The 13,570-nt window shown below is 43.3% G+C and overlaps 1 protein-coding gene across 1 annotated transcript in view; it reads right to left on the reverse strand.

Moving 5' to 3' along the window:
* TMEM132E (transmembrane protein 132E) overlaps window positions 1-13,570 on the reverse strand; it is a 195,764-nt gene that overhangs the window by 83,348 nt on the left and 98,846 nt on the right. The window lies entirely within an intron of this gene.

Consider the following 13,570-nt stretch of genomic DNA (forward strand, 5'->3'; position numbering starts at 1 on the left):
AATGGCTCTCCACTAGGGTTTTCTCAACCACTCGTATAAAGTAGTCGTCCACGTCCAATCCTGGAGATAGGCATAACCTCTCATAAGCCCTAAGCATTCATCCTTGCCTGTCCAAACTCCTTCAGCTCAGGCCTGGTAGGCAACAATGTCCCAGTATTTAGGAGCAGCAGCTAGTGCACAAGATGGTTGCCATGGTGTGGATGGAGTCCTATTTCTCCCAGCATGCAGTTCTCAGATTGTCCAAGCTGTCCTGACTCCTTACTGATTTCTGAGTATAACTGAAATAGTCCTAAAGTGTGAAAGCTGGAGTATGGAAGGCCTTACTTTTTCCCACATGTGCTGAAGGCTTCAATTTCTTGATGGTGGCACCAAGATTGTAGAATTTCCTCCCTGGGGCTACTCATGCGGCCTCATCCATATTTACACTGAGGACAGAGATGCTTGTTTTTTGCTTTGATTGCTTTCAACCAGCCCAAATTGACACTGGTTTTAAACAGGACGCTTATTTTAAACTTGTGGCACAGTCATATTGATCCTAAATCTCCCCCACCCCAAAACCAGGCCTCTCTACCCATGTTACTGAGTTTCAGTGATGGAATCACTGAAAATTGCCAACTCTCACCCCTCCAAAACACATTGGGGAAACAAGGTGAATCCTAGTTGGCCCCACCCAGTGCCAGTCTCACTCCCAGCCACCACATGGCTGTTGCCTCTAGTTTAAATTTCCATTTCCACTGCTGCTCCTGTATCCTCTTTTTAATTCATTTGTTTATCACTAGTGATATAGTGCTGTGAATTTTCCTGGTGCTTTAGGAAGAATAAAAGGACAGCTCTCTGATGCAAAAAGGAGGCACTCTCTTTTCCAAACAGGGGGATGAAATGGGGTGGGGACAAGCATACTTTCAGTTATACTACACATCTGAATCAACAAAGACCTTCTGGTCTCACAGAAGTCAGTGTCGTGCTGCTCTGGATAGCTGTAAATAACTAAGAGTGTCTTGGATGATCCTTCCTAACCTAGGCTTCCCTGCAGGCTTTTCCAATCTAAAGTCCTTTATAAGCCTTGCTAGTGGTTTCCACAGACAGTACAGGTAGTCCTTGCTTAACAACCATTTGTTTAGTGATGGTTTGGACTTATGACGGTGCTGAAACAACCAACATAAATTGAATAAACAAACAAACAAACTTGCAACCAGTCCTCACACTTACAACCATCACAGTGTAAGAGTTGAGTCTGAGTCAGACTCAGAAAACGAAACCTATGCTGAGTCAGGAAGGGAAAACAAAACTTATCGGGAAGGTTTTGGGGAAATAGAAACTAGGAGTGACTCAGCAGAGCAGGAAGATTCAGAGAGGCTGATTGGTCAGAATCCAGAGGAAGGTTTGATTCCTCCAGTCAGGGCTCGAGAGAGGAGAGCAGAGAAGTGCACCAGGCAGAAGGCAGCCCAATTGGCTACAGAGGAGAAACGGCACAAAAAGGATGGGATAAAAAGGCACCAGCACAAAGAGCAAGTTGCTGGAGACAACCGATCCTTCGAGCTGCCTGTGTTTGCGGAAGAGTCCTTGCCAGGAAACGGAGACTCGCCTGTAACCGATACGGAATCGGCACCAGCTTCTCCTATCTTCCTCACACCCTGATTCAGCTGAGTTGTACCTTCTCCCAGCTCCAAGCCTTGTCTTGCCACCTTAGCCAGATCCAGCCCTGCCTCCAGATCTCTGCCACGTCTTGTCACTCCAGCCAAGTTCCGTCCTGCCTCCAGCTCCAAGCCCCTACCTGTCGTTCCAACCAGATGCAGCCCTGCCTCCAGATCCCAGCCACATCTTGTCGCACCATCCAAGTCCAGCCCTGTTTCCAGCTCCAAGCAGCTTCTTGCTGCTCCTGCTGTGCCTAGTCGTGCCTCCAGTTCCAAGCCGAGTCCTGCTGATCCAGTTGCGCTGAGTCTTGCCTCCAGATCTGAGCCCTGTCTTGTTGTTCCAGCCGTGCCTCATCTTGCCTCCAGTTCCAAGCCTTGTCTCGTCACTCCAGCCGTGCCTAGTCTTGCCTCCAGCTCCGAGCCTTGTCTCGTCACTCCAGCCGTGCCTAGTCTTGCCTCCAGCTCCGAGCCTTGTCTCGTCACTCCAGCCGTGCCTCGTCTTGCCTCCAGCTCCGAGCCTTGTCTCGTCACTCCAGCCGTGCCTCGTCTTGCCTCCAGCTCCGAGCCTTGTCTCGTCACTCCAGCCGTGCCTCGTCTTGCCTCCAGCTCCGAGCCTTGTCTCGTCACTCCAGCCGTGCCTAGTCTTGCCTCCAGCTCCGAGCCTTGTCTCGTCACTCCAACCATGCCTCGTCTTGCCTCCAGCTCCGAGCCTTGTCTCGTCACTCCAACCGTGCCTCGTCTTGCCTCCAGCTCCGAGCCTTGTCTCGTCACTCCAGCCGTGCCTCGTCTTGCCTCCAGCTCCGAGCCTTGTCTCGTCACTCCAACCGTGCCTCGTCTTGCCTCCAGCTCCGAGCCTTGTCTCGTCACTCCAGCCGTGCCTCGTCTTGCCTCCAGCTCCGAGCCTTGTCTCGTCACTCCAGCCGTGCCTCGTCTTGCCTCCAGCTCCGAGCCTTGTCTCGTCACTCCAGCCGTGCCTCGTCTTGCCTCCAGCTCCGAGCCTTGTCTCGTCACTCCAGCCGTGCCTCGTCTTGCCTCCAGCTCCGAGCCTTGTCTCGTCACTCCAGCCGTGCCTAGTCTTGCCTCCAGCTCCGAGCCTTGTCTCGTCACTCCAACCGTGCCTCGTCTTGCCTCCAGCTCCGAGCCTTGTCTCGTCACTCCAGCCGTGCCTCGTCTTGCCTCCAGCTCCGAGCCTTGTCTCGTCACTCCAGCCGTGCCTAGTCTTGCCTCCAGCTCCGAGCCTTGTCTCGTCACTCCAGCCGTGCCTCGTCTTGCCTCCAGCTCCGAGCCTTGTCTCGTCACTCCAACCGTGCCTCGTCTTGCCTCCAGCTCCAAGCCTTGTCTCGTCACTCCAGCCGTGCCTAGCCTTGCTGCTTCTGCCAAACTTACTCTCACCTCCAGTCCAGAGCCTCGTCCTGCTGTATTGCCAAGAACTGGTTCTGCTTTCGATCCTGCAGACTTACCTTGTTGCCTTTCACTGACTAGGTGGACTTGATTATCTCACTTACTAAGGACGTTCTTCTGATGTAAATAGTTGTTGAAAATAAAAAATTCTTTTGTAATTCTGTCTGGCCACCTTTTAGTTGGAACAGGACACACAGTATCCCCATGGTCACATGGTAACAATTTGGGTGCTTGGCAACCAGTTCATGTTTACGACCATCACAGCATCCCACAGTCACATGATCTCAGTTTGGGCTCTTGGCAATTGGTTCGCATTTATGACCATTGCAGCATCACATGGTCACCTGATTGCCATTTTCAACCTTCCTGGTCAGCTTCTGGCAAGCAAAATCAATGGGAAACTACATGATTCACTTAACAACTATGTGGTTCATTTAATGACCATGGTAATTTGCTTAATGACCACTGCAAAAAAGGTCATAAAATTGGGTCGGATTTGCTAAATGACTGCTTTGCTTAGTAACCAAAATTCCAGTCCCAATTGTGGTTGTTGAGCAAGGACTACCTGTATGTCAAAAAAAGTCAAGGTGGCAGTTGCAGAAGTGCAGTTAAAGCCCTGACCCTTTTGTCCATGTGCCCCACACATGCATAAACAAGCAGAGCTTTGTTTGTACTGCCAAAACCACCATCTTGACTTTTTTTAACATAACAGCAGACCCTGCTATGTCTTGCATAAACACTCCCATGATCTGATATGAGCTGTGGTCCAAAGGACATGGAGAACACAAAAACTGGTGGAAGCTATTGACTACTAAGGCTCAAAGTGGCTTCAGATTTACTCTGGTTCATCCCAAATCTTACTAAACATACGTCCTTGGAGAACAGCTTTAAACCCACTGCAGTCCCTCTTCCTGAAATCAAATTCCTTCCTGGAATTCAGACAAAAATCAAGGTCTTTCCAAAATAATTCAGCACTCAGGAAAACTCCAAAATCAAAATCCACCTCAACGAGGTGAAGGGAAATTCTTGACTCCAGCTATCTTCTCCCAGTGGAAAAGAAAATAGTGGTGGAGAAGCAACTGTCTTGACAGCGGGAGAGATGCATCAGGTCTCAGACTTCTTAGTATTTAAACCTTGTTTGGTCAATCCACAGGTAGCATATTACCTGTCAATCACAAAGCCTGAGATTATTGCTAATATCCTCCAGCTCCTTCTATTATCATTTTATCTTTAATCTCTTTCAAGAAACAGGAAAATGTGATATATTCAGGTGCGGATCTTATACTCTTTTCAGAGCTGGGCTTCTAGTTTTAAAAGCATGCCTAATGCATCCTTCTCAAACTTGCCTATGTTGGCTGGAAGCGATGGGGACTGTAGTCCAATTCATCCAGAAGACACCCAATTGGGTACAGACTGATTTATTGCAGTCCAGAGCTTAAAACAATCTTGTTGCTGATTTTTTTATTATTTTTACATATTGTCCAAGAACCAATTCTAAATGATGATGTAAGAATGAAGAATCCTGATAACACAGAGGGACAGTAGACAGGAAGTTCTCAGGTTCAGGCATCAGGAAAGCTGATTTTTTTTAAGACATGGCTATCTTCTTCCTGAAGTGTAGTAGAACTGAAGTTCTCAATTCAAAGTTGCACTTTTGATTTCAGTGGCAAGCTGTGCTTACAACCAACTGTGCCCAGCTCAACTATCCCCAGAATACTTCAGAATTCAGATACTAATAGCCCCACAATTTAACAATAAGGCTACCTTAAAGAAAGTACAGACACTTCATTTCTGCAAAATGCAATTGCCAAGTAGAACACCAAGCCTGCTGTCTGAATGAAATCCCTACATGATTTCAGTTTCAGTTATTTTAAACAGAATTTCTCCTTTTATCAGTTGACCCCTGCCTTGGGATCAGCTAGAAACAGCCTTCTCAAGGTTGACAAGTGATTATGGAATAATCAGGTTTCCAACAATGCCAAGTGTTGAGACACATCTGTTTGCCTGAGTGTTTGTGAGACAATATAACCTACCTTCCTTGAGCTGATGCTTGTTGAATTTTTCATGTTAGCTGGTAGACTGTTTTTAACTGATATTTTTGAATTGCAGTTATGTTAATAGTTTGGTGGGATTGCTTTAGGCTTTAATAGTTTGGTGGAGTTGTTTTAGGCTTTAACGCTTTAAGAGGACCAGTGATATAGAATACTTCTAGTAGGCACTGATGATGGTACCTAGTCGGGTAAGGAAAACGACTGCAGGCAAACAACCAAGCTCAGAGAGCACCAAGGACTCCACAGTTCAACCCTGAGCTACAGATATTCTTTTCTGTTGGGACTTCTAGCAGTAACTGTCATAAAATGCAGTGCCTTTATCTCCTGCTCCCTCTGTATCTCTGCTGTATCAGAGCTGGAGAATCCACTATGACAACTTGGAGAGGGAAAAGATGCTTGGATTGGACATCACTAACAAGTTGGGTAATCTAAGCAAAAACTGGGTCAAGCAGTTGTGAATTATTGTGTTGAAGGAACCCAGTCAATGTCTTAATATGTAACATGAAAGCCCATTCTGACACTGCCTGAAATCAGACAAATTCACTACCAGGGACAGGAAACTATCCCTCCCATTCAAAATAGAGTGGCTTCAGGTTTATTGCACCATGCAATAAGGAGAAAAAAGAACAATAATTTAAATTGTAATTTCGTTATAAATGGGGCTCGCACTTAGTACATAGTCACTGGAATTCTTTTGCAATGCCTACATTAGCTTTCTTTTTACAGTAATTGTACTTATCAGAGATTTCTATCCTTGAATGCCTGCTCGCTCCTGCTTCCAGTTCTAGCATCGTCAAGAGAGGGCTGACATGTTGTGTGAACCAAGTCATCATATTGTAACTGCCCAGAGTCCCCCTTTGAGGGGAGATGGGCAGTGCCAGAAATCTGAAATATAGATAAATAAATATTGTAGAGTTTATCCATTTGATTGTTATGTGAACCCAGTCACTGCAGTTTGCTACTCTGGTTTTAGGATTCAATATGTTGTGGGAACCCAACCCTTGAGTCTTTCCCAGCATTACGATTAAACACATGCTGTGTAGAAGAATTTACACCAGCTTCAATATGCCCTGGTTACTGGGATTTAGGATGGCTGCTAGCTGAAATTGTCAGCCTCCGTTTCCCCAGTTCTGGGTCAAAGCAAAGGAAGTACAGCATTTTGCTTCCTGCCCAAGCGTTCCCCTTTCCCCCTCCAAAAGCTGCTAATTAGACCCAGAACTGGGACTCCTGCACATTGGCTGTGGAGTCACCTCCCTGTGCCTCTGGTCATACAGCTGGTGCTTTTCCCCCTGTGCTCAGTCATCCTTTACTTCCACATCTGATTGCAGCCTCAGAGAAAGAAAAAAGAGGCCAAGTTGGAACAGCTAAAGGAAAGCATCAGAAACAACACAAATTCTTGACAGAGTGTACAGGAGGGCCAGTGAGCACACAGCTGGGCAGTGCAAAACAGCAGCTACTGGCCTATTCTGCAGGGCTGCACAAAACCCAGCAGAGTAAGAGGGGGAGAAAAATGTAAGAGCCAAACTACACATTGTAATGAATGCACCTTCAAAAACAAATCATGCTTTAAATTGACCACTTCCATCAATGGGAAGAAAAAACAGCTACAGGCCACCCCCAGTTTGGAACATGTTTATAATTTGACTACCGGGGAGAGAATAAGTTTCTAGCAGGAGAGCATCCTTGAGGCTTTTCTGCTCCCAAATATGCTATTTAATTCAAATGAATAGTAAAACCCAGGGGCAAATAACAGTGAGGGAGGCATTCCACACTGGCCCAGCAGACACTCTTTCCTCTAAGTACAGAAGTTGCCAGTTTAAGCACTTTATTTTTTAAATAGTATCAGAAGGGAACACTGGCTGAATTTCTGAGGAATTAGGGGAACATTTTCAACCTCTTTCACTTCTCAGCAATGGTGGCATAGATTCTCCTAGCAGCTGGCAGTGCCAGGGGATCCCAGAACTCCCAACGTGAAGCTATATCATAACACAGCATCATTCTGAAGAGATTACTGGAGGAAAAATAAACAGCCAGGGCCATCAATACATTGTGTTCCATCTGTTGTAGATAATGGTAAGTCATGGGAAAGAGTATTTCACATCCAACCCTCTCCTTGAAGTAATAATTCCTCCTCTCCCGCATTGTTGCCCATGACTGGGAACCAAAGGGGGACCTTCTGGCTGCAGAGTTGCTTTGGAATTGGGTGGTGTCTAAATCTAATCAAATAAATAAATGCAGCCATATCCCACAATCAGCAAAATTATATTTGCTCCATAATTGGAGCAGTAAAGGGGAGACATTTTGGCTACAGCCATATTCTGCAATCAGGAAAATTATATTTGATCAATTTGCTCTAAGCAATCATTGTAAGACATGTACAAGCAAAACCTGGTAAAGTAACAGTACATTTGCCTGTGATTTGAGTTTGCCTTCTAGAGCCTTGTTGAATCACTAATGTGAATGTATTACAAGGAAACCTTTGATTTAACAACTATGAACATGACCCGGGTCATTGAGGGTCCAATTCACTTCAGTGACCACAAGGTAGATTTGTTTTTTGCCTCAGATCAATCGTGATACGACCTGGGGAATATTACATCTGCCCTTTGTCATGGTCAGATCACTCTCTGGTTGTCCTAGAACAGTGTTTCTCAACCTCAGCAACTTTAAGATGTGTGGACTTCAACTCCCAGAATTCCCCAGCCAGCAGGAGTTCAGAGTTGAGAAACACTGTCCGAGAGGTTTCTGGTGCTGCATCCTCCTCCCCACCACCAGCCATATCAAGGCAATGGTGAATTCATCTTTGAGTGTGTTGTCCCTCCTGCCTTAAAAGAGGTGATGGTGCACCTGCTCCTCAGGAAACCATTGCTGGACCTAATGTTACTGGAGAATTTGTGTCCTTTTTCCAGGTTCCCCTTTTTGCGGAAGATAGTAAAGAAGGTGGTTAGATTGCAGCTTTAGAAAGCCCTGCAGATTATCTTAACCTTTTCAGTCAGTTTTCAGGCTGGGATATAGCTCCCAGACAGCATTGATCATGCTTGCAGAACTCTGATAGGCCTGGGATAAGGATGATGCAACTCTCTTTGATCTTTCTATGGCTTTCAGTAGCATCATTCATGGTATCCTTTTGGACTGACTTCAGGGTTTGGAAGTAGAGGCACTATTTTGCAGACGTTCTCCTTTTTCTGGGGGCAATTCCAGTTGCTATGCTTGAAGAACAGGAATCAAGTCCTAGGGCTTGTGGTTTGCAGGATTCCTTAGGTCTTGACTCTCTCCCCTCTCCTATTTAACGTCTATGTGAGACTGCTGGGGAGTCAGGTATCATCAGTATGTGCACATATCTCAGTGGGAATCAATCTGGATGTTAAGGTCAGGCAGAGAGGACCATATAAAGATGCCGATGCTTCTGGAGACTCAGAGGGTCATGCAGGAAAAACCTTCTCCTGGGTTGTTCCTTATGTTATGGCATGAGTTCCCTTGGGACTTGTGCTTGGAGACCTTCCTCTTTGGCCAGGCTTTTTCAATCTGTGCTAATTACAGTGGGATAAAATGATACTAACACAGTAATAATATAAAAATAGCAACAGCAAAAAAGATGCTAAACCATTTGCCTTATTTTTTAAATCACAAAGTCCAAGGTCTTAGCTGACATTAAAGCAAAAACCAAACCAAACATTTTATGGCTTAGTACAGTGCATGAAATTGGTTGAACTTGGTTGTACTTTCACTGACCAGAGTGAAAGAGCTAAGCTGCCCTGACATCATGGAAGGACAGTGAGAGGGAGGATTCCTGTCTGCCAATATGTGAGCTGCTTATATCCTGGAGGACAGGAAGAAGGGGCTCAAAAGTAAGGCTAGGATATCCTGGGGGTGGGGAAGGCTTAGAAGGAGGTGTTAAAAGAGGGAAAAATAAGGGGAGAAGAAAGGAACCTGAGATGAAAATTCTACACGAAGATGTTTGTAATTGGAAATTACCAGGCTACCAGTAAAGTAAACCCATTATTTAACAGACCTCCATTTAGTGAACTTTGGGTGCAACAGACAATACCTCTCTGTACCTTATATGCCTTTGCTTATACATAAAATTCTGTTTGCGATTTTAATTTTTGGTTGTGTTGATAATTTTGTTTGCTTTCTAAATTTTTGTTTTTATACTGCTTCAGTTGTCTTTAGTTTTCTTTTGTTGTGAACAAAGCACAGAGTCCTTTGAGGTGGAGGCAGTCTATAAATATTGTAAAGGAAATAAATAAATAATACGCATGCCTAGAATGCATAAAACATGTCACAGCATTCCTTTCCCATTCTACATATACATAATGCTCATTTGGATTTAATGGACATTCTGCTTTAATGGACACCCTTTCTTCACAATTCATTTGTTAATAATTATTAATAATTTATTTAGATTTATAGGCCACTGATTCTGAAGATTCCAGGCAGTGTACAGAATAAAAGTAGCAATATAAACTACATAGGCAAGTATAGTGCACTGAGGAAAACTGTTGTCCTGCTTCAGGTTTCAGCCACACACAAACATGGTTGCTATGGAGATAGCAATTTTATTTCAAGGTTGAAGAGATAACAGCGAACAAAGAAATGTAAACAAAACAGCAGCTTGCATGAAGAGCCTGCTTTGAAATAGGAGTTCACAGAAGAATGGTCCAAATCTAACCCAGGGTTCTGAGAACCAGATCAGGGTTGTCAGCCAGTCCAGAAGTCAGAGGTTCAAGGTTTCTTTCACAAACAGGATTCACAGGAATGTCACACAAGAGCTGGAGGTCAGACATTGTTTCCAGCAAAGAGAGCATGGGTCAGAGCTGCTTCTTAAATAAGGCTGCAGCCAGCTGTCACTAATCAGAAGCTTTACTCTCTTGGTTGGTGAGGAGCCTAATAGACCTTCATTGCTATGACCCTGCATGACCCTCTGAGTCTCCAGAAGCATCGGCATCTTTATATGGTCCTCTCTGCCTGACCTTAACATCCAGATTGATTCCCACTGAGATATGCCGTCCCTCAAATTGCCAGGCCCAAACTATGTATGGCTTTAAAAGTCAAAGTAACATCTTAAATTGTACCTAGAATTGCAAACTAGAACCTGTCTTGAAACATAGATAAATTTATTTTTATTATTATTTCTTCCCCTAGTTTGGGTCATCAGTTAGTTACATGGTTGCCACATTTTGTGTCAATTAAACTTCTAGGCAATTCTTAAGGATAGGTCCAAGAAAAATGCCTTACAGCAGTCAAGTCAAGATGAAACTAAAGCTTGGGTAATAGTTACCAGGTTTTATCTGTGTGAACCCAGCCAACTGTGGTCTCGTCAATAAACCATGGCAACATAACCCACTAAGAGCAATATTTAAAGCTAGTCTATCTTTGCCAATGTTCACATCTATAAAGCTCCTTAGGCTATAATCCTATGCATACTCAAGAGTAATTTTTGTTTTCCAATCCTGCAAAACATTTAAGTTCTATAAATTTAGGTTCTAATATTTCTACATTTATTGGGTTAATTTGAGATAACCTCAAAATGTACATTCCCTGGCAAAAATATAAGGTAATAACAAGGAAATCATGTCCTTCATCATGTGTAGAATGCTTGCTTCATTGTTCCATTGTTCATAATTGAGATTAGCTCCTGACATCATTCATGAATAGCTCAACCTCTACAGGTGTGTGACATAAATATCTCCCGTTTTAGCACTGAAAGGAATTAAGTATTCAAAGTAGTTTTGAATGCTCAGTACTTCACCTACATTATCTGGTGGGCCAATCTTTCAATTTCTACCTGCACAGAAGATAAGTGTTAAGGTAGAGAAGAATTCACTTGCTTAGGGTTACATAACGCAATCTTCTCCATCCCAACAAGCCCATAAAAGAGAAGAAATCTGAACTGAGTTTGTTTGCCACAGTATTAAACAGATAAACAGACAGCCTAACAGATACCCAGCATATGCATTCTATCCTGCATTGCTCTTCTAAACCACGGCACAGAAAAGATGTCATGTGCTTTTTATTTGTCTTTTTATATGCTGGTACCAAACTTATCACGCAGAAGTATCCAATGACAATTCTCCGGTTTTATTAAAACTTTTTAATCAGAACTTTTCTGTGTACCAAATCATCCTCAGCTTGGTATGATGCCTAGTACTGCCAGCATTTCTTTATATGTATATGATTCCAGCTGCCTTACACCAAATTAGAACACTGGTCTAGTTAAAGCCCAGTTTCTCTACCCCAGGCTTCTCCAACTGGATGTCCTCTGTGTGGGATTGCAACTCCCTTTATCCCAAGCCAGCATATCTTATTTTCTCTGGCAAGCTAAACATTTTAGTTCAGGATGCATTCTAGGGGGAAATAAGCTGATGAAGTTCTAGATGAACTGAAAATTGGCAGGAAGCTATCTGGTACATGGTTTAAAGCAGGGGTGAGCCACATGCTGCCCTAGGATCGCATGGCCCTCAGCCTAATTTCAAAAACCCTTTGCAGGCAATCAATTCAAATCTATGAGAAAACGATTGGCCCTTTTCCTGGCAGTGCAGGAAGGGGTAGAGTAAGAAAAGAGAGTGAGAGAGAGAGAGAGAGAGAGATGCCAGAAAGAGAACAACAGCAGCAAACATCTTTGGCTCTAATGCTTCAGTGCTGTCCAACAATGCAACAAGACTCTTAACAACTTACCCCTACAGAAATGTGTAAGGAAAAAAATGATATCTATCTCTAGTTTTAAAAGAATCAATTTGGAATAATGGGACACCCTTGATTGGCAACAAGGCAGAGACAGCAGAGAACTCCTTAAAAGGCACGCGATCATATTTCAGTACCTTGGAGAGCTCCCCACAAAAACATACATCTCCGCAAAAGTCCAGTAGCCCACTCCATCCCTTTATCACAAGTCAAATCACCAATTCATTTATAGTATAACACACTTATAGCACTATTAATGTGTAACTGAATTAACTCATTTTCCAAGTTAACACAATACACTAACCAAATAGACTGGATTTGCACAAACATGCTAAAACGCAAATAACCTAAACAAGTTTAAGATGAACCAACCCCAGCTAATTTTGCAAATGCAGCTGCTTGATCTTTACCTGACCTGGTCAGGTGTGTTGTGTTAAAGACTCACATCAAGGGTTTTATATTCCCAACATCCTACTTTTGTTTCCCAGCATCCATCACCTGAGATAGCCTATTCATGCTGTCACATGGTATACAGCAACATTTCCTAACCTGCCACTTCCAGATGGGATAGATCACAATTCCCATTGGCCATGCTGGTTGGGAAAGATGGGAGTTATAGTCAACATGTATGGAAGATAACAAGTTGGGGAAAGGCTGTTCTGCACTACTGGTAGGGCTTTCTAGCTTTAATATATAATCTGAAACACAAATTTATTGATTCATGGTATGACTGCATTCACATAAGACACTTTGCATGAATTAAATCATGTTTTGGATTCACACAAGTACACTGCACCATAAACAGGCTCAGTTCATATGATACTAACCTACTCAAGATTACATTAACCAAGCTTAGCCTGCTATACAAATACAACTGCTGAATCTTTATCTGTATCTGACCTGGTTAATCGTGGTGCATGTGTGCAGCCACTAAGTTACATTGAAGCAATTTATGCTCACAAAGTGAAAAGGCATTGTTTCCATCATACCAGCTTTCTAAAAGTATTCCATCACCCATAATAATAACAGGATAAAAATTGTATCAAATTATACAAATGAAATGATTAAGTCACAATCAAGGAATTTATCTTGTATAAAAAGAAATGTGTCTGGGATTTGTTAGTTTAGAAAACAAGTTTTTGATTGGCAGAGATTTACAAAACTATGAGTGGTGCAGAGAAATTGATAGAGAATCATATTTTCTCTCTCTCTCAGAAAACTGGAATTTGGGTTCACCCAATAAAATCAATTGGTAGCAAATTTCAGGGCAGAAAAAGGAAAGAAATTCTTCCATACAACATAAATCATTGCCATTGTATATCCCAAAGGCCACTCAGTTAAATGGCTTTAAAAAAGAGGACGATAACTGTATTGTGTATTAGGGTAGACCATCACAAGCAGCCAGAGGCCACACTTAACAACTTGTTGGGGGTGAGGACCGCAGTGGGTGGGCTGATAATGTAAAGTAGATGAGCTGCGGGGAGGGAGGATTTAAGACATAAATACATTAAGCTTATGTTACACTACATTATCATGTTTCCTATCTCAAAATGGGTCAGAGGGAACTCTAAAGTATCTAAAGCAAGGCTGGCTGGGGAATTCTGGGAGTTGAAGTCCACACATCTTCAAGATGCCAAGGTTGAGAAACACTGTAATACTGTGCTAAGGAATGAAAACTATGTCAACAAACAGGGCTACCCAGGGGAAAACAAGTAGGTTAGACCATTGGGAGACCTTGGGGGGGGGTCGTGTAAGGAAAAAAAGCTAAGGAGGAGAAAAAAGAGTTCACAGTACTGCACA

The sequence above is a fragment of the Candoia aspera genome, chromosome 1 (assembly GCF_035149785.1).
Source record: "Candoia aspera isolate rCanAsp1 chromosome 1, rCanAsp1.hap2, whole genome shotgun sequence".
NCBI lineage: Eukaryota > Metazoa > Chordata > Lepidosauria > Squamata > Boidae > Candoia > Candoia aspera.